Raw genomic sequence first — 21,908 nt, 5'->3', positions numbered from 1 at the left:
TTTTTGTTCCATAGTTGGTATTATGTTCTATGTACTTAGCCCTGAGAAGATAGTTTCATAGTGCCCGGCCCACGGAGTGATATCATGGAAAATAATTGATATTGTAGGATGAGGTTCATGTTTGTTGAGATGTAGGTAGGGTTTTTTTTTCATGTTAGTGACCAAATGAATATGGGTATGTCAAGCCAAAGAGACAACCAATGGATACAAAATGTGTCGCCCCTAAGGCCCGATTCACCTAGCGAGTTGGTTTCAGTTATGGAAAGGCATATTCTTTGCAAGTATGTGGCTTGGTCGGTTACTTTATTCAAATCATAGAGCAGTGAAGGGTGGAGCTCATGCGAAAAAGAGGTTGATGCTATAGCAGAACCATGGTGGAGCGAGTGTAGGAAATAATCAACAAGTCCATTACGAAGTTTGGCACATGTATATTGACAATGAAGCAACACTTGTAGTGTATCAAATAAACAATCACCAACATTGAAGTTAAATGAACTGATTCAAAAGCAATGTACATTATAAAGAACATCATCAAGTGATGTGTCTTGAGATCAAATGCTTGATTTGTATTTGTCTGGTATCAATGGACTTGCTAATGCCTGGCCTGATGTAGTTGATCTAGCTAATATTGTGTTTTCCATTTGATGAATGAAGTAAAGATAAAGTAAGTGCATGTTCAAGGCAAGGACGAGATATGGAAATCTTGCTATGCCAGCTGCCTACAAAATAGCAGGGAAAACATGTTGTCAACTCTAACAGTGCAAAGACAACATGCTTAGTTTTGTAGCAAAAATATTCATAGAAAGCCATGTTATGGGAAAGATTCTAATCCATTCAAGCTAAGATATGTTGATCTGCAATCATACATGAAGAAGACAAACTTGAGAAGACATAATTATTTGAAATTCATGCATTTCAAAAAGCTAAGTTCAATGAATTCTATAAGATGTATGATATGTATCTTATATGTGGACTATTCTTATATGGGAGGATGGAATGAGCCATAGTTCTAGTCACTTTTAAACACTATAATCTTAATTTTAGTTTTCAAAAGATGCCTATAGATTGATTCTCGTTAACTAGAATGGAGACTATAATTGAAACTAGCATGAGACATTGACATGTTGAATATTGTTACCAACACTAACATATGTGCAAATCTCAGGAGCTAGAATACAAGGGAGCATATGGTAAACAATGAAGGGATAAAACTATTTGACACTATTAAATTTATTAACTTCTTTGTGCCTAGATATATCATCATTCATAGCATAATATTAAAATAGTATTCATATCCTTTTGTAAGGAAAGAAAATTATGATCTTTACATCTTTAGTAACTACTCTTTGAACAAGTTTTATGCAAGCCTATCTTATGATGAAATTTGCAGCTTCTTTTAAGGTCAAGTAAATTTGCATCAGACATGTCCAAGTTGACGGATTCTGGAAACTTGAGATAAAAAGAGGGTCAAGCACAAACATGTAGTTGCAAAAGATTTTCAGAATCTGGGATCCTTATCAGTCCATGGGCAAGAAGTGGGTAAAGATTGTGGAAGGAATGAAATATTTTAGAAGGGATAAAACTATTTGAGACTATTAAAGTTATTAACCTCTTTGTGCCTAGATATATCAACATTGATAGCATAATATTAAAACAGTATTCATATCCTAATCTAAGGAAGGCAAATTATGATGTTTACATCTTTAGTAACCACTCTCTGAACAAGTTTTATGCAAGCCTATCTTATGTTCAAATTTATAGCTTCTTTTAAGTCAAGCATATTTATATCAGACATGTCCAAGTTGATATATTTTGCAAACCTAAGATAAAAAGAGGCTCATGCCAAAACAAGTAGTTGCAAAAGCTTTTGAGAAGCTAGGATCCTTATTAGTTCGTGGGCAAGAAGCTGGTAAAGATTACGGACGGAATAAAAGCTTTCAGAAGGGAGGAAATGAGAAGGTATAGAAATATAGAAGGCCATAGGAGATGATCTTATATGTATATTTATTGGTTACTATTTTCATCATTGGCCAGTAAGAGAAGACAAATTCAAGTTTGATAATCTAGCTATATGCAGTGAAAAAATAGCTATGTGCATGGTCATATAAAATGAAGAAAGGAAATTGGCTATCATTCTAGATATAGCATGGAAAGGAAGTATGTGAGAAAATGGTATGCATACTGTATCCATATGGAAGAGTTTGAAGAATAGCTTTATGATGAAATTGCTTGACCAAAAAATTGGACTCTTATTTGGCAGATATAATAGTTGGAACTTCTAACAAAGTAGAATGAGGAGGGAAGATTCTAAAAGCACTAGAAACAATTATTTTTGACCAAGAATTGAAATGCAGTGGGGAGGGAAATATTGAATTGGTGGTTATAAATTATAGATACTACTATTGAGATATTTTGACTAGGCTTCAACCCTAGGACGAGAAGACTTGACATCTACCATTGAGAGAAGTAATTGTGTGTTCAAGTTTTCTTGAGTCCAAAAAATGAGAAGGTACAGAAATATAGCTGGCTATAGAAGATTATCTTAAGTGTATATTTATTAAGTTACAATGTGTCTGAATGACAAGTAAGGGAAGACAAATTCTAGTATGATAATCCAACTATATAAAGAGGAAAAATAAATATGTGCCTGGTTGTATAATGCAAAGAATAGAAACTGGCTCTGATTCTAGATATAATATGGAAAATAAGTTTGTGGAAAGATGGTATGCATACCAAATCCATGTCCAAGAGGTTAAAGAATAGCTTTATGGTGAAATTACTTGACCAAGAAATTGGACTCTTATTTGGCAGACATAGTGCACCACACATCATCTAATCTTGACTTAGGGAGGCAAAATATGGAGTTATGATTCTAGATATAACATGGAAAGGGGGTGCATTGAGAAATTGTATGCATACCAAATTCATGTGGAAGAAGTTGAAGAACAACTATATGGTGAAACTGCTTGACTAGTAAATTGGACTCTTATTTGGCAGACATAGGAACTGCAACTTCTAATGAAGTGGAATGGTCAAGGGCTTATTCTAAAAGCTCTACAAAGATTTCTTTTTAACAAAGAATTGGAATGTAATAGGAAGGGAAACATTAAATAGTTGTTTAGAAATTATAGATAGTGTTGTTCAGATATTGTAACCAGATGTTGAACTTGGGAAGAGAAGACTTTACATCTAACATTGATAGCAGTAATTATGTGTTCAAATTTTTCTTGAGTGCAGCAAATGAGAAGGTACAAAAATATAGCAGGCTATAGAATATTATCTTAAGTGTATATTTATTGGTTACAATTTGTCTCATCGAATGGTAAGGCAAGACAAATTCTAGGATGATAATCAAACTATATGAAGGGGGGAAACAGCTATGTCCCTGACTATATAAGGCAAAGAAAGTAAACTGGCAATGATTCTAGGTATAGTATGGAAAGGAAGTATATGTAAAAATGGTATGCATACTAAATCCATATGCAAGATGTTAAAGAACAGTTTTATGGTGAAACACCTTGGCTAGAAAATTGGATGCTTATTTGTCAGACATAGTGCATGACACATCATTTAAGCTTGACTTAGAGAGGTAAAATATGGTATTAGAAGCATACAAATTCAAGGATTTTTGATTCAACCTATAGGAATGCGCTTGATGGTAAGCAATGAAGAGAAAAAAATCAAAAGCTTCTTTAGCTTCCTTGATATTCTATCACATTCATATTTACCTTGGGACAAACATTCAAATTTAGGATAAAGTAGTGGCTATTGTAGGGAAAATGACAGGTCCGTGCTAGTTCTAGTTAATAAATATAGGATACAGTAACTAGAATATACTATTAAAATTAATATTGTTGTACTATATACATAATAGATGAATTAGATTTTTAGCACATAATTTATTTTTTACAATTGACACTAACCATTTTAGAAAGGAAATTTAAGTCTTAGATCCATATATAATCATTAGTCTATGAAATGATTTTTGGAAGATTAGTCTTCACTATAGAAATCACACATTAGGATTGGATTAAAACTCCCTCCTATTCCTTGTTTTATATGTAGAATTTAGAAACAAGATAAATTGTATTAAGCATCTACTCTATTTAATTTGTAAAGGTATCTATCAAAGACATTCAGTAGTCTTTTACAACTGACACTAACCATTTTAGAAAGGAAATTGAATTCTTAGATCCATATATAATCATTAGCCTATGAAATTATTTTTGGAAGATTAGTCTATAGTAAAAAAGTCAAACATTAGGATCGGATTAAGACTCCCTCCTATTTCTTGTTTTATATGTAGAAGTTAGAAACAAGATAAATTGTATTAAGCATCTACTCTATTTAATTTGTAAAGGTATCTATCAAAGACATTCATTAGTCTACATGAGAAATGAATATATGTAAACATATCACACAGTGAAACTTAATACATATCCATGGATAAGAAGAAGCAATGACAATGAATTTACCTTTGCAGATGTCAAGTTGAGATCCCAAGCGATGTAGGAGTAACCAATATCGAGTGGAAGTAGAAGCTAAAAATTTTATATTACACAAGAGTATCAGATACAGTAACAAACAACTGATAAATTATTATAAAAAGTAAACAAGTAGTTACTATAGTCTCTTACTTATAGATATATGCCTAGTCATACGAAGTAAGAAAGAAATACAAAAAATGAATATATGCTAGTTGGTTTTACTATGAACAAGAAAACTAGACAAATATGAATATCATACCTGTTTGAAATTTTCTCCTCATTATATGTCATAGAAGAGGTCTTAGTTAAGGTAATATGATGAATGGGAGAATAATTGTTTACAACTGCAAGTTAGTTGTTCCAGACTATGGCCAGTGAAAAAAAGGGACAATGGAATACTCAACACAGGAGAATTTTTTTTGTAAATAGAATTTACTCTTCTTATGTTTTTTCTATGATTCTGATATCTAATAAAAGGAATTAATAAAGGTGCACATCATTGTAAGGTTTAGGAGTGTAATTTTTACAAAGTAAATTGGTTCTCATGGGAGTATGTCCTGTTTATAATATAATTACATGGAACTCGTTGTAGTTCTAAGATGAAATGGATGTAATTGCTAGAGCATTGTGCCTTATTTCTTTGTCTACCACCACCATACATGTCTATGATTAAGATGCTTAACATATGACAAACTACATTTCCACTTAATTGAATGTAAGAAAACCTGTGAATTTTAAATTTGCCCCACCTAAAAACCGATGTAGTGCAATGGTTATTATTTAAAAAAAAAAACAACATGTTTAATATTTTCCAATATATAAAATGCACATGCAGAGCATAGACTAAATTGTAGACACAAGTAATGACTCCGAAGAGAAATTAATCATTGAAACAAACTGGTAATTGAATAATAGCAAGAAGACAAAAATTTATGAACATTTGACAAGTCCTAATCATCATAAGATATGACCTTGAATTCAGAAACATAACAACAATATAAAGGAACCTGATGGTGACTTTTTATGCTACTGTACTTGTATGTTCCACATCAAAAATTGTATCTAATGCCTTAACAATGCTAGGCATTCCAAAAGTTGATGAGCTAGCCACTAGAAAATAGGTGTTCTATCTCCAATTGCCATGCCCATGCTGTTGGAACTATTTTCTGGTAACAGATGCTTGTAATTTGATTTATAATTGTAGGAATAATATATGTAGGATTTGGAACTGATAAACATTCAAACATTTATTCAAACCCTCTACTAGAATTTTGTAAGCTTGACGAACTAAGCTCAAACATGGCCACTATATCTAACCAATGGAAGTTTTAGTTCCTAATGATGAAATAAGACTGAAACCCTTGCTTGTGCATTCTGAAAATGAGTAAGAATTAATTTTGTATAGTTGGAACTAGTAACTAAAAAAGGTACATGATCTTTACCCAATTGAATAAATTGAATGACTCCAATAGATGCAACAAGAAATCAATCAAAAAATGTGGGAAACACCAGCTGGAACTCTTCAGCCATAGTGAAGAGACACATCATAAATGAAAAAATAGTAGCATGCTATTTAGTTTATTTCTACACATTCTTTGTGCAATATTTGTTGGTGGAGTTTTGTTTCTAGTCTTGCAATTTAGGTAAATCACTTAGCTAGCATTGCCCAGAATTTAGGACTATATGACATTCTGTAAGCAATAGTAGTTCTTTGAGAAGATGCAATTATGAACATTCAAACTAAAATAGGAGGGAAAACATCAACTTCATATATATGACACAAAAGGATTTAGGACACTGGAACATGCTATTATTTGGTTTCAAATTTTAAAATTCATCATAACCTCATGCAGCTTCCAATACTTTAACCTACAAAATGAGACTTGACAAATATCCAAGCATTAGAAAAAGCAAGTTTGACATATGCTAAACAGATTCTGTGATGTTTGAATATCTAGGCAAGCAATTAAATCTTTAAAATTTTGGGAATGGTTCTAGTAATTGCAACTTTAAATACTAGAATATGGAAGTAAAATGAAAATAAAATGTGATTATATGATTTTCCAGAAATGGAGTACATAAAATAGATCTCAATGGGATCAAAATTCAAAATCAGAGCAGTCTTCAAACCCTCTAAAAACCCCATGGATTGCGGAAATCTACTTGTTCTTACCTACTAAAACCCACTAAAACTCATGACTAACAAAACTGAAAAGCTAAAATGAATTCTGAATGTTTGAATGAACTCAAAGTCTATAAGATTTCATGTTGAATTATTTCATTTGCACACATTTTTTATGAACCAGAGACTCCCAACTCTGCACATTACAAAGGGAAACCCTCCTATCATATAATTTATAGAACCCTATCCTACACTAATAGAGCTTACCGCCACAATGACCTAGGGTCGAGTCTTTAATGGCACACCTAACAATACAATTGGAGTGATTTGAGGGTTGCAATGGGATACTATTTGCATATGTTTTTGATGCTTTAATGAATAAAGGATTTAGGAGGAATTCACTGGAATACATTTTAACTGTATGAGATAGAACAATACACAACTTGGCAACACATCTATTCAAACAATATTCAAGATTAAAATACTGAAACAATTTTTTACTGGGAATAGTAACCCTAGAAACATGATGTAGACATATATCTATGGCCTTGAAAGTAAAGAGAGGGACATATAAGCTAGTTTCAAGCTCAACGCACCCAAACAAAATAAAAAACTACAAACAATATGATAAATTTTGGATCTCTCAGTAAACTCCAAATACTTGTAACGACTCAGCAAATATTAGGGTTTTAAAAGAATAAGAGTGTTACCTGAAGGATCTAGTTTAACCCCTTCAACTATTGCTACAACTCTTGAAACCCTAGAATACATGTCCGTCCGACCCCTTTGCAAAGTTTGTAGACATAAATAACAAAAACTAGAAAAGCTATTTTCTAACTCTAACCACAGAAGACGTAGAATGCCTTTGTTAAAAACTAAGAACAAAGAAAGGGTAAATGACTTTAAACATGTACCTTGAGGATAACAAAGGCGAATTGGCCCTCGAAATAGCCAACCATGCGAGAGGTAGGATAAGGTCTCCGATCCCTTAAAGTTTTGAAGGCTTCAATCACCAGGCAGACGTCGTTCAGAGATTTTCATAGCCCATATTGTTGCCATAAGGTTGTTAGATTCTCCAAACCCTCAACAACAATGCACAATGCAAATGCCTTCGAAAGCTACATGATCTCCTCTACAAACTACAAACACAAACAAAATCTAGTCGCCTGCATCTTGCTTTTAACACTGCATCGACCCAGAGGAATGTTTTTAATGTGTCATTGAATGACAATAATTAGAATAAGCATACAAAAGATTTCACCATTCCATTTGTTAGCTGCCTCCTCCTCGCACATGACATTGATAATAAATATGATAGCTATTTTCATTTCCATGTGTACTCGCTCTGCCTTTTTTATTTATTGCTATTTCGAAAAAACAATACGAATAAAACCACTAGAAAAATAAAATGGCCCAATAGGAAAATGAGGAAATTCGAATAAACTGAAAAATTAGACATATCTAACTACTATGCACCATACAATATGTTTTATTTTTTGCCTATCATCCGAAAAATATAGGAGGATTAATTGTTTTAGTTCATCTGAAAACAATAGGAACTAATAAAAGTGATCGAACGCAATCACGTCTCCCCGTTTGAGTCACACGTCACATCGAAACCTAAAGAGCACAATTCTATTTATCTCTTTTGAAAAATTAGACATATCTAACTACTATGCACCATACAATATGTTTTATTTTTTGCCTATCATCCGAAAAATATAGGAGGATTAATTGTTTTAGTTCATCTGAAAACAATAGGAACTAATAAAAGTGATCGAACGCAATCACGTCTCCCCGTTTGAGTCACACGTCACATCGAAACCTAAAGAGCACAATTCTATTTATCTCTTTTGAGTCCATTAACGTACGATCAAAAGAGAAGTGGCATCCATCTCAGGCGGCTCTACGAAGTTTCCTTCAAATATATTCTTAGACAAAACCTTGACCAGTTCACAACACTCAAAAAGGTTAGATATCTTCAAGTTGATAGTAGGGATGACGTCAGAAAAGGATATTAATGGAAATCTAGAAGCGCTTTGCCATTGTAACTACAAACCGAGCGAAACCGAGAGATTTTCTTATCGTTATTTGAAATTGCTGAAACATTGTGCACCCAATCATGTTCCACACAAAGCTTGCTTTGTTTCCATACATTCTCAGCTATTTTCTTTTGCTTCTCCACTGTGCTTCTCTGTCACATGACAAAGTAATTTTGATTAATCTCAGAAATGGAGACTGGAGGGACAGCAGTAATGCTTTGAGCAACTGGAACGAGTCTCACCAAACTCCATGCGCTTGGAAAAGAATTACCTGTGATGAGTTCGACAGAGTTACCACTGTTGATCTCACTGGTCACTCCATTTCTGGCAACTTCACTTCTGCCATTTGCTGCCTTCCCAATCTCACAGAATTGATTCTTCAGGGTAATGCTTTCACTATTCTCTCCCCAGACGCCCTCTTCAATTGCAAGCATTTGCAAAAGCTTGATTTGTCAAGCAACGGCTTCACTGGAAAGCTGCCGACTCATATCTCCAAATTGAGTGAGTTGAGAGTTCTGAATTTGTCATATAATGCTTTCCGCGGCTCCATTCCACCAGCCTTCGGGCTCCTGCCAAAGATAGAAGCTCTCTTGTTGCACAAAAATAGTCTGACTGGGGCATTCCCTAATTTTGTAGGGCATTTGGTGTCTCTGAGAAACTTCACCATTGGGGGTAATCCTCTGCATCCCGGTGTTATACCGAGAGAGCTTGGCAATTTAAAGCAGCTGCAGGTGTTAAGGCTAGATAACTGCAGTCTTGTTGGAGAAATCCCTTCTTTCCTGAGCAATTTAAGTCGGCTAGTGTTCTTGGATCTGTCGCAGAATGATCTTTCTGGCGATATTCCTGCCAGTTTGATGTCTCTGTAAAATTTGATGGAACTCTCTCTTTTTAGAAACAACTTTTCTGGATGAATTCCAGAGAACATTGATCAGCTCACAAGGTTATCCATTTTAGACTTGGGGCACAATCAGTTCGAAGGTACAGTTCCCGACGCAGTTGGTAATCTCACATAGATGAGTCTTCTTCAATTGCAAAACAATTCACTAGAAAGATACCTTTTCAGATTGGTGAGCTCCGGCAGTTGAGTAACTTGATGCTCTACAACAACAGTTTTAGTGGCTTGTTGGTGCAGGAGCACCTCAAATGTTCAAGCCACAGTTGAAGATTATAAAGATCACGAAGATCCTCAAAACAAATCAGAAGGAAGGAATGTATAACCAAGGTCATCAAATCAATTGAGCGGTCTTGGAACCTATCATGACGTTAAAATAATATTAGGTCTTCAAGATAGGTTTAGGTATAGCAATGAGTTTAATGTTTAATAAAACAATTGTATGGTTTTTCAAGTTCAAACATTAAATAAAAAAGGTAACGGTTGGTTTAGAAGGAAGTTTAGTTGTAATAGTTTTAAAATACCCAACTCAATGATGATAGTTGGTTGGAGTAAGTTATTATATGGTGTCTTATAAATTAGAAAGAGTCTCTGATGTAAAAAAATGAAGAGGGAAAAATATTGAAAGACTGGTATGTACGGACTAGTGAACTGTAATATTAGAATTTAGATATTCAGCAACTCAAATTCCATATTGAGGTTTGCAAACCGATTGGTTGGCTCTACAAGTGCATTAATAAGGTTTCCTTCATCATTCAAAGTACTTTGTTGATAAGTTTCATGTTATTTTAGGTTTGTTGTTACACCTGTTGCAGAACCAGTAGATCTCTTTTAATTATTTATTTGTTGCAGTAGGTTTTAAGGAAATGAAGATCTTTTCATGAGGATGAAGGCTTGATACTCATGGAAAGAGTTAATCTAACATGTATGATATATTACTAACCAAGCACGTGCAGAATTAAACAAGATAGAGATTCTACCCAAACAAGGGGTCTATTTGTTGATTGGAGACATTAAACAATGTCCATGTAAAGGTGAATCCATTGTTAGTTTGGATTGGAAATGTGTGTAATCAAATGATTGAGAAAACCCTAGTTCAAGAGTAAGAAGTGCTAGGAGGAGTCTGCCATATGGTTCTTTTTTAAATTGTATCATTTATTATTTGATTGTCATTATTGTGATTGCTCCTCATCACTAGTTGCCCTAGGGTTTGGGTTCCAATCCCAACTTCCTGGTCTCTGATGTGTCAAAAAGCGGGTTGGAAGGCCCTCTTCCCAAAATGCTATGCAAGGGAGGAGTGTTGTATGCCTTCGTAGCCTCTTCCAAAAATTTTAATGGTACTTTTCCTTCCTTCTTTGCAGACTGTAAATCTCTACAGTATCTGTAAATCGACGACAACTAGTTGAGCGACGAGGTTCCTCTAGGACTATGGGGTGCTGTGAAGCTCCAGGGATTGTTTTTAGAGAAAAATAAGTTCCAAGGCAAGATTTCACCCACAATTGGCCAAGCCAAAAATCTAATTCAATTGAAAATAAGCAACAACTGTTTCGACGGAACAATTCCTCCGAAAGTAGGGCAGCTTGGAAAACTTTAAGTGTTCGAAGCTAGCAACAACTAACTCTTAGGCCCCATTACACCTGAGCTAGGGAGTTTGAATTTGGTCAACATTCTCCTTCTTGACCACAATTTTATCTCACAAGAGATTCCTGAGGAAATAATGTCACTAAAGAATCTCACTCAGCTCAGTCTGGGTTACAATAGACTTATGGGTGAAATCCCTGGATCATTTAGCAAGATAAATACTCTTGATTTGTCAAAAAATATGCTTTTTGGAAGTGTTCCTCTCAAATTTGGAGGACCGAATCTAAACTTTTTCAATTTATCAAACAACCTCTTGTCCAGGAGCATTCCTGACGACTTAGACAACCCGGCTTACAAGAACAACTTTCTAGGCATCCCGAAGCTATGTAGAGGGTAGAATCTAATGCTACCTTCATGTTCCTCTTCAAGGAAATGTCACTTCAGTAGTTAGTGACCATTATGGTACTATCTTTATTTATAGTTGCCCTCATTACCTTGCATTGCATTTATCTATCTCACTCCTCGAAGTGGCATTACACAGACACGCAGTCGTGGAAGATGATGCCATTCCATTCAAGAGAAGTGGACGAGGCATTCATCCTTCACAATCTGAGAGAGAGTAACGTGATTGGCTCTGGAGGTGTGAGGAAAGTTTATAAGGTCATTCTACAGAACGGGCAAGCCGTAGCTATTAAGAAGATTCAGAACACGAGCAAAATGGGAAGAGAGAGTAAAATGGGGGAAGTGGAGGTGGACAAAATGGGAGTCATCAAGCATGCTAACATCTTGAATCTTCTTTGTTGTTGGCGGTATTAAGTTTTCCATTAATAGCAGACAACTAGTCTGTCAGTAGCCCACAACTTAGCTATCCAGCCCACCATCCAGCCCACACTCCAGCATCGTCCATATTAAATAGGTAACATTATTCGTCCCAGTCGTTCCACTTGCAGTATAGCAGCTGCACATGTTTTCAATATATGTAATATTATATTTAATATAGTGTAACATGCGTAAAATTTTTTGTGTGTAGAGAGTTCTCATATCCTCTATAAATAGAGGCCTTATGTAATGCATTTTGTAAGGCAGTAAGGCAATAAAATCAGTTTTATTTGTGTGTATTTGTCTCTCTCTTTGCCTTCAAATTGGTATCAGAGCATGAAGCGTGGGGCCTAGGAGGAAAAGAATTATGTGTAAATATATATAATTGATGTAGCAGTCAATGGAGTTTCTAATTTTTTCTTTCTTGCAAATTATTAGCTTCTAAAGTTGAAGATTGGTGGCTCTAAAGATCTAGAGAAGAAAAAATGTCAGTTTAATGTTTGAAGAAGGTATGAGCTGATTTCATAAAGTGAAATCTAATGAGCAAAAAAAATTGTTAAAAGAAGAACATAATTATTGTACTGTTATTTTTTTAAGCTATATGTCATTGGCTTAGATTTGTTTGGTGGATTTTCTTTGTAAAGCAAAGTTTAAAATTGTAAGATGTAGTTGTAACTGTGAGTATTAATATGGCTTCAGGAAGTAGCATAGCTCAATTACAAATTCTAATATTTTTTGGTAAAAATTATAAATTTTGGGCTATAAAAATGAAAACATTATTTTGTTCTCAAGGCATATGAGATCTTATTGAAAAGGGTTTTACTGAACCACAAGATGAGTCTACATTAACACAAGATGAAAAGGATAAATTACAAGATAAAAAGAAAAAGGATGCTAAAACATTGTTTCTAATTCAACAATCTTTAGATGAATCAATTTTTCCTAAGGTTTATGCAGCTAAAAAGTCTAAAATTGCATGGGATATTTTAGAAATAGCATACCAAGGGACATTGAAAGTTAAGATTGCTAAATTGCAAGCTTTAAGGTGTGATTTTAAAAAATTTTGTATGAAGGATTCAGACTCAGTTGATCAATTTCTAAATCAAGTAATGAATATGGTTAATCAAATCAGATCATACGGTGATGATTTGACACATCAAAAAGTTGTTGAAAAGATACTTCATAGTTTGCCTAGAAAATTTGATGCCATTTTTGTTGCCATTGAAAAATCTAAGGATTTGACAATACTCTCTATTGATGAGTTAATGGGTTCACTTTTATCTCATGAATCAAGAATTAACATAAATAACAATTCTTCTTTGGAGAATGCTTTTAGATCACAAGTATCTTTTGGCAGAGGAAGAGGAAGATCAAACTACAGAGGAAAAGGAAGAGGTAGAAGCGTAGATGGATGCACAAGTCCAAATCAAGAAGAAAGAACAAATCAATCCATTCAGAGTTCAAATAGAGGACATGGTAGAAGTTCATTCCAACACCCATCATCAAGGTTTGATAAACCTCAAATTCAATGTCATTATTGTAAGATATTTGGTCATATTTCAAGTGAATGTGGAAATAAACAAGAGGATATTGAAAAGAATGGTGCTAATTACTCAGATATATCTGATAACAATTCAAGAAGTTTATTTATAACTTGTAATGTTTTTCAAGAAAGTTCTAGTGATATATGGTTCCTAGATAGTGGATGTAGTAACCATATGACTGGAAATAAAGATTTGTTTGCTAGCTTGGATGATTCTGTAAAATCTGAAGTAAAGCTAGGAAATGATAGTAAAGTCTTTGTAATGGGAAAAGGTGTTATAAATGTCTTGACAAAAAATGGAGGACAAAGATATATTCTTGATGTGTATTTTTTGCTTGGATTAACACACAATCTCATGAGTGTTGGTCAACTAGTACAAAAGGGTTACAAAGTTTCTTTTGATAATGATGTTTGCACAATCTTGGATAGAAATCCTAGTGGCAGGTTAATTGCAGGGTCAACATGACACAAAATTGAATGTTCCCCCTCCAGATTCATTGCATTCAAGGAGGAAAAGAAGTTAGTTTCAAGACAGTATACTCAGATCAATCGTGGCTATGGTATTTGAGGTATGGTCATCTTCATTTTGATGCTTTAAGCTTGTTACAAAAGAAGAATATGGTGAAAGGATTGCCTCAAATATTGAAACCACCAAGTTCATATCAAAGTTGTATTTTGGAAAAACAACATAGAGAAAGCTTCCCAGTAGGAGGTTCATAGAGAGCAAGAGCACCATTGGAATTAGTTCACACTAATATATGTGGACCTATGCAAACTCCATCATTAGGAGGAAGTATATATTTCCTAACATTTATTGATGATTTTAGTAGGAAGACTTGGATATACTTTCTCAAACAAAAGAGTGAAGCTTTTGAAAAGTTCAAGGAGTTTAAAACTTTGGTTGAAAAACAAAGTGGTCTCTACATCAAGCTATTGTGATCTGATAGAGGTGGTGAATTCAGTTCTAACGAGTTTTTAGAATTTTGTAGATTTCGTAGAATTAAGAAGCAGTTTACCAAAAGGTACACACCACAACAAAATGGTGTAGTAGAAAGGAAGAACATAACCATAATGGAAATGAGAAGGAGTATGTTGAAGGCCAAAAATCTTTCCAATAAATTTTGGGCAGAAGTAGTAGCATGTATTGTTTACATTTTGAATAGGAGTCCTACAAAGAGTGTTAAAAACACAATTCCACAAGAAGCATGGAATGGTAAGAAACATATTGTATCCCATTTTAGAGTTTTTGGATGTGTTGCTTATTCATTAGTGCCATCTAAATTGAGAAAAAAATTGGATGATAAAAGTGAAAAATGCATCTTTATTGGTTATAGTGAAGAATCAAAGGCTTGTAGATTGTATAATCCCATTTCAAAGAAATTGATCATTAGCAAGGATGTTAAATTTGAAGAAGAAGATTGATGGCATGAAAATGATAACAAACAAGTCACAAGAGGAGCACCAATATTACAAGGTGATGATGAATTAAAGGAATAAGGAACTCAATCAACACGCAATACTCCACCAAGGAACTTTTTGCAAGAAGCCTCACCTCCAAGTTCAAATGTAAGTGATAAATCTGATTCAACATTTTCAACACCAAGTTACAAAGGTAAGACAAGAAGCTTAAAAGAAATATATGATCAAGAAGAAGAGAATGTAGATATTTACTCAAATTTTGCTTTATTTTCTTGTGATCCATTGTATTTTGATGAAGCAATTAAAGAAGACAAATGGATCAAGGCAATGGATGAAGAAATTGACTCTATTGAAACAAATGATAGATTGGAATTAATGGATTTACCTAAAGGAAAAGAATGTATAGGAGTCAAATGGGTTTACAAAACTAAATTTGATGAAAAAGGTGAAATTGTTAAGCATAAGGCAAGACTAGTTGCTAAAAGTTTTTCACAACAATATGGAGTTGATTATAATGAAACATTTGCTCCAGTTGCTAGACTTGACACAGTTAGAATTATTTTAGCAATAGCAACACAAAATGATTGGAAAGTATATCAAATGGATGTAAAATCAGCTTTTTTGAATGGTTTTCTTGATACAGAGGTATATGTTAAACAACCACCTTGTTATGAGGTTAGTGGGCATGAAAATAAGGTATATAAACTAAACAAGGCACTTTATGGTTTGAAACAAGCTCCTAGGTCTTGGTGTGAGAGGATTGATTCATACATGATAAGTAATCAATATAATAGAAGTAACAATGAGCCCACATTGTATGTTAAGACTAATAAGGAAGGTCATATTTTGACTTTATGTTTGTATGTTGATGACTTGATTTCACTGGAAATCTATCAATAGACATGTTCAAGTTATAAATGATGAAAGAATTTGAAATGACAGATTTGGGGCTAATGGGATATTTCTTAGGTATCAAAGTTATTCAATGTGACAAAGGTATCTTCATTAGTCAATCAAAGTATATAAAAGATGTTTTAAAGAGATTTAAAATGATGAATTGCAATCTGGTGTCAACTCCAATTGCAATAGGAACAAAACTTAGCAAGGAAGAGAAGGGCTCAAATGTTGATCCAACTATGTTTAAAAGACCTGTTGGAAGTTTAATGTATATGACAGCTACAAGGCCAAACATCATGTATAGTGTCAGTTTGATCTCAAGGTTCATGGAATCACCACAAAATTCTCACTAGCAAGTTGGAAAAAGGATATTGAGATATATTGCAGGAACAACAGGATATGGAATCCTATATTCCAAAGCTAACAATTATGGTTTGATTGGTTATACTGACAGTGATTTTGCAGGAAGCATTGATGACAAGAAGAGCACTTTCAGATATATCTTTCACCTTGGATCAAGAGCCGTATCATGGGCATCAAAGAAGCAACCTTAATGACGATCTCATCAGTTGAAGTAGAATATGTAGCTGCCATTTCCACAGCATGTCAAGTAGTATGGATGCATCGAATTTTGTTCTATCTTCACCATCATTAGGAGGAATCAACACTAATTATTTGTGATAAAAAATCAACAATAACATTATCTAAAAATCATGTATTTTATAAGAGGAGCAAACATATTGATACAAGGTATCACTTCATCAGAGAATTGGTCAACAATGGAGAAATCTATCTTGAGTTCTACAAATCTAAAGATCAATTGGTAGATATCTTCACTAAGGCATTGTCAAAGAATAACTTTGAATATCTGCAGAAGAAATTGCGTATTACTGATGCAAAATTTGTTAATGACAGAAATTAAGGGGAGTGTTGGCGGTATTAATTTCTGCCATTAATAGCAAACAACCAGTCTGTCGGCAGCCAACAACTTAGCCGTCCAGCCCACTGTCTAGCCCACACTTCAGCACCGTCCATATTAAATAGGTGACATTAGTTGTCCCAGCCATTCCACCTGCAGTATAGCAGCTGCCCATGCTTTTAATATATGTAATATTATATTTAATATAGTGTAACATGTGTAAAATGTTTTGTGTCTAGAGAGTTCTCATATACTCTATATATAGAGGCTTTATGTAATGCATTTTGCAAGGCAGTAAGGCAATAAAATCAGTTTTATTTGTGTCTATTTGCCTTCATCTGTTGCATTTCAAGTGAAGACTCCGATTTCAAGCTGTTGGTGTACGAGTTCATGCCCAATGGCAGCTTGTTCAACATTCTGCACGGAAATCGATCAGGACCACAAGTAAATCTCCAATGGCCGATCCATTATCAGATTGCTCTTGGTCTAGCTCGTGGTCTGAGTTATATGCATCATGATTGCTGCCCTCCAATATTGCACAGAGATGTGAAATCCAGCAATATTTTGCTTAATGAGGAATTTGGGGCTAAAATTTCAGATTTTGGGGTATCCAAAGAGCTAAACAAGCTGGGGTATGAGTTCACGGTTTCTGGTTATGTAGGGTCACATGGATACATAGCCCTAGGTATGAGAACTCACTCTTTCACACCCGTTACCTTAGTTTTCTTCCACAAATTAGATTAGTTTTTTCTTGCGTAAATTATCTTCTACTTTTTATTATTATTGGGAATTGTGATGCAGAATATGCGGAGAGGCTAAAGGTGAACAAGAAGAGTGATGTATACAATTTCGGAGTGGTGATGTTAGAGCTAGTGAGCGGGATGAAAGCGACGGTGAAGCCGAGTATGGAGAGGACGGGGACATCGTGGAATGGATACGCAACAGAATTTTGATGGGCAGACAAGAGATGGCAGTGGTTGACGATCGCACGGTGGGAGATAATTACATCGAACAAATGATGCATGTCTTACATTTGGGTTTGGTTTGCACAAATAGAGTGCCTAACCAGCAGCCTTCTATGAGAATAGTCGTGGAGAGATTAGTAACATGCGGTGGAGATAAGTGCAAAGAGACATTTGTTCAGCATCATGAAAGTATTTTAATTAGCGAATCCGATAGTGACGATGAAGCTGTTTACTTTCCAGAAGCGGACTGTCACGCTTGCATCTATACAGTCTTTGTACGATTGCCACCTCAAGTCAGACGTCGGCTTTTTTTTTAACCTTAATGAGGGAAAGCAGAAGCTCACTGTTCCATAGACATGGATTTAAAATTAAATGTTAGCAGCTTATGCGCTTCCGTGAAATAAGAAACCGTCACAGCATCTGATTTTCGTAACATGTCCTCATAAATAGTATAATATTTACAATGTGTTTTCTAATATGTATTGTGAAATATAAATTGAATTTGTGAATTGTTAATAAAAACATAATTATTTTATTTTTTAATTATATTTTTAATCTAATTATACATACTTCATTTTTCTCACAATGTAATTATATTATATACTATATCATAAATAATTGAATTTATTCTAATTTTCTAAAAATTTAGTTATATTATATAATATATCATAAAGTACTTGAAACTTTTATTAAATAAATGAATAATTTTATTAGTTATATATATTAAATAAATATTACAAGGTAAATAAGCAACTCACAACTATAAATATTGAATGATATAGGAGTTGTTGACATTGCTTTTATGGCTAGGGCTCTACAAGTCTAGGGATATTGATTAAGGAGCTCTCATATTTGTGTTCATAATCTTTGGAGTGGTTATAAGTAGGTTGTTTGCAACTATAAATATTGAATGATATAGGAGTTGTTGACATTGCTATTATGGCTAGGGCTCTACAAGTCTAGGGATATTGATTAAGGAGCTCTCATGTTTGTGAATAATCTTTTCAGTGGTTATAAGTAGGTTGACCTTAACCATTTGTGGCCATGCTTGACATAACCTTTATTGCTAGATGGTAGATGTAATAAATAAAAGAATAATATTGTCGTTGATAGAATTTTTGTTGGTGGAGAGTCAAAGGAGAGGTCTTTCAAAGAAGATGCTAGTGTGTTCAATGTCCCTAGTGGTGCTATGTTTGAAATTGGCATCACTGCAAAAAGCTTATCTATAGATGTTCATTGTGCAGGAATAGGAAACGACCCTCCAACATTTTATTGGTTGTCAAACCTAATTTCAAAATATCTAAAGTTATTGATAGTGAGAAGGATATGCTAAAAAATGTATCTATTTTTCTTGCGACTCAAGATGTTTCTAAGATCCACACTCAAAAATTTGTGAATGATTGGCTGCATAGTGTGTGGTCTAAAAGGTTTGAGTTTCCTTATACCTATTGGAGGATGATCCAAAATTGCTTGTTTCTTTTTTCTTTCAAAACCTCTCTTTGCCAAAATCAAGTGGTAAGAAGATAGATTTTAACATCAACTCATGCATTTTTAGGGATTTTTATCAGTGGATGAATGTGAATAAGGAGCAATTATTGGATTCATCAAATCCTAGATGGGTCACTATTCAAAACACCCCCACATTTATGTGGAATTTCCTACCTATACCTATGAAAACTCTAGAAAGTGATTTGTGTAGAGGAACCTAGCCCTGATTATCCAATAGGGTCAATTGATGGGTTATGGCACTATAAGCCATCTTTGTATTGTTATATGGTCATATAAGACCTTTCAAGATGTAATAAGGTTTATAAATGTTGATAAGGTTGTATGATAAAAAAATCTCATGCTAAAAAAAAAGTTGTCAAGCAACTTTTCTTGCAACCAAAAATAGTGTTTACTTTAGTGGTGAAAATTCAGCAATTGGAAAATTTTGCTTATCAATGAACGTTGGTTTGAAATTTTTTTTCCACATATGCAGTATTATGTGTTGCCCCAACTTTACCAAAAATGGGTGATACCCCAAGGCCTATCATCACAGGATTTATGCCATTGGCTCTCCTTTTCACATAATGTAGCTAATCAAAAATATTTTTTGCACATGGCAAATTAAACACATTTGCCTATGATTTCCAAAGGGAACTTTTTGGACGGCCTCAATTCTCCCATGGTTTTTAATGTTTTTTAGGAGAGGGATGACATTTTCCTCACAAATATGTCGACATGTGTCCCCTAATTCAATTTTCCCAACTCTATTATGCATGCCCATATATTGGATGGGCAATAATTGCCTTGGAAATTACATAGATGTATTTTTATTACATAGGATTCGCCAAATATTCTATATATGCTATAATATTCCTGTTAAATTTTCCAAAAAGGATTGGTATGAATACATTCATAGACCAGTAGGTTATCTCCATTACAATTGAGAGAGAAGTCCCAATTTCTCAAACTATTGAGAGAATTGGCTACTAATGAATGCAATTTAGGAAAAGGTGAGAAACTCGGACCTCTATATGTTTGGACTCTACAATTTTAGTCATTCTTATTTAGTTAGTACAATTAGACTTGTATTGGGCAGTTATAACCTATGAAGACTGACTATTAAGTCATCCAATATCTAGGGAGACCTAGGATATCTATATTTTATAGTGTAGGTCAAACAATCAATGACTCCTATTTAGATAAATATATGCAATAGGTGATTGTAACTTTTTCAACAAGTTGTTTTTGTGTGAAACCTATATTTCTTAGGAGAATCATAGATGTTGAACATGAATAAGGGTAAGAGTCTTACGTGTGGTGGAAGCCAAGAAAGTCCAAAAAAATGCACTCGTGGAATCTATCATTGTATCTTAGTGGCCAAAATTAGGAAGCTACAATATCACAAATACAGTTACAAGATTCCCAACAACTGTGAATATCACTAGAACATATTGAAGAAGTTAGCAAACCTGATATCCTTGATAAGTGTGTGTGCACTACAATACACTTCCTATAGAAAATTTTTCCTTATGTTAGACACTATCTCAATTCCTTGATATTTCCATGAAGACTCTTCAGATCTCCACTTATATTGTCACAAACTTTTCTTAATATTTCTACATCATGCAGGGTTTGTGCCTTTGCTACTACAACTTCTAATAGGGTAGTAAATTCAGCATCAAAAGCTTGAATAAAAGTTTTTCCTCTATCCTATGGATCTGATCTAGTCATCTTTACATATATAGTATTGTGCAACCTATAAGTTACTTCTGTTAGTGTGCTCTACATACTCTTCATTTTTCTATTCTTCTCAATTATTTTACTGAGTCATGAGATCAATTCAGTTTGATCATCATCATCTAACCCTGTAAGTTTTGTCAATGTAAGGGGTGTCCTAGAAGAACTAGGTGCACTTTCCTTCATCTTCTCTTCTTCCTTTTCCTTCTTCTCTTCTTCTTTTTCCTTCTTTTCTTCTTCTTCATTTTCTTATTTTCTTCTTCTCATAATCGTCTTATTTTGTCCTCTTATCTTCTTCTTCTTTCTTCTTCTTATCTTCCTACTCTTTTCTCTTCTTATCTTCTTCTTCTTCTCTTCTTATCATCCTCTCCTTTTCCCTTCTCATCTTCTTATTTCTTCTTATCTTCCTCTTCTTTCTCCTTCTTTCATCTACCTCCAATTTCTTTTTATTTTCATCTTTTAGTTTCTTCTTTTCTTTTTCCTTTTTCTTTTTGTCTTCTTCTTCTTTCTTTTTCTCTTCTTCTTCTTCTTCCTAATTTTTAGAGTTGGTGTAGCTCACAAAATTATGAAATATTTGTTCCAAAGTCCTTACTTGGATCCTCTGCTATATCAATTGTAACATTAGTACTTTCAATTTGAATTGTGTCAGTACCAATGGTCATTTACAAAGTAGACTCTATCATTGCAACTTCCTTCTTGACTTTTGCTACTGATGTAACTTCTGGTATAGTCAGTGTAGACTTCTCTAGTGCTATTTTGTTCTCAATTAATAATGTTTTCTTTTCTATCATAGGGATTTCTCTTTGCTTATTTCTTAGCAAGGTCTCAATGCCCTTCATTATTTTCTCCATGTCCTCATTACTGTTAATTTTGCAAAATTTTCTAATTAGGTTTTTTGTAATTCTTTTATCTTCATCTCTAACTCTTCCTCTCTTATTAATCAGTCTATTGTACAAATATTTTGGTATGTCCTTCTAAATATCTTTAAAATTCTTAT

The 21,908-nt window shown here is 34.0% G+C and overlaps 1 pseudogene; it reads left to right on the top strand.

Annotated features, from left to right (window-relative positions):
* Positions 1-8,677: 8,677 nt before the first annotated feature.
* LOC149538391 (uncharacterized) lies at positions 8,678-18,110 on the top strand (annotated as a pseudogene).
* The last annotated feature ends 3,798 nt before the right edge of the window (positions 18,111-21,908 follow it).

This window comes from Cupressus sempervirens, chromosome 9, assembly GCF_028749045.1.
Source record: "Cupressus sempervirens isolate cs-2001-9-10 chromosome 9, ASM2874904v1, whole genome shotgun sequence".
NCBI lineage: Eukaryota > Viridiplantae > Streptophyta > Pinopsida > Cupressales > Cupressaceae > Cupressus > Cupressus sempervirens.
The sequence above is the reverse complement of the archived record's forward strand: the minus strand, read 5'-3'. Positions and strand labels throughout refer to the sequence as shown.